Source organism: Halyomorpha halys, unplaced genomic scaffold, assembly GCF_000696795.3.
Source record: "Halyomorpha halys isolate HHAL.00 unplaced genomic scaffold, Hhal_1.1 Scaffold2673.1, whole genome shotgun sequence".
Classification (NCBI taxonomy): domain Eukaryota; kingdom Metazoa; phylum Arthropoda; class Insecta; order Hemiptera; family Pentatomidae; genus Halyomorpha; species Halyomorpha halys.
The window spans coordinates 1-1,066 of NW_027106965.1; positions in this window are offsets into that span (position 1 = coordinate 1).

Genomic DNA, 1,066 nt, shown 5'->3' on the forward strand with positions numbered 1-1,066 from the left:
TGATTTACAACTGTACAAATAATAAATACAATAAGTAAATATGTTGTATGTTTCATATACACTTGAAAATCTTGAGATGGAACCACCCATTGGTGGTACTTCAAACATTAATATAAATTAGAAGGTCCCGTGGCCATCTTCTTTTCAGACGCCTCGGAGGATTACCAGGGATTGAGAATGAATGGGTTAGGATGGTTAAGGAGTTGGAATGAAAAGACGCATATCTGTTTTGGGCCAAATCTGCAACGAATGGGATGTTTAGAGTTTAAGTTTAGATTGTTTGTCAAGTAGGTGTTGTAGCAATCGAAATCTACGAGCAGTTTCTTGTCATTTCAGTTTTGTATGTGGATTCCAAGTAAGTCTCTTCTCAAGATGGAGTCCTGAGTATTGAATCTGTTCAACAGGCGTTAGTGGAGTATTTAGAAAGGATACTGTAGGACAGGAGGGTAGAGATTTACGACGGAGAGTAAAGGTGATCTGGTGGGATTTGTCAGGATTTATTTTGATTCTCTAGTTTTGACACCATTCTTCAATAGATGTTATGTGTAGAGGAAAGTAAAATTAATAAAAAAAATAACGAAATTCGTAGACCTAACAGAACTATAATGGTAAAAAAAAAAATCAGGTGAATTTGAAAAAAAAAAAGCCGAAGAGAAAAAAAATAATAATAAATAGTGTAATAATTAGTGTGAATGATATAATTAATAAATACAGAATTTATAACGGAATGTTCTGCTGCAGCCTGGGCTTCAGTCTTCGGGTTGCGGTTGGGTTTCCCAAGTTATAGGTCACTGCTTCTTTAACTGTCGGTAACAGAGAGGAACTTCATGAACCGTTTCTTGATGTAATCCTCTTTTGATTCCATCTGTAATTCTCGATACAATCGGCTATTTGTTATAAACCAAGGAGCATCCTTTGGATTATTAGGACTTTATTTAAAATATTGTAATTTTTTTTTCGTAAAGTATGGCGCTCCCTAGACTTCACATACTTACATCAGCAGTGACCTGTTTTAAAAATAAGAATAACTGTTTCTGGTTTTAATTTGGATTTTCTATTCAGGATA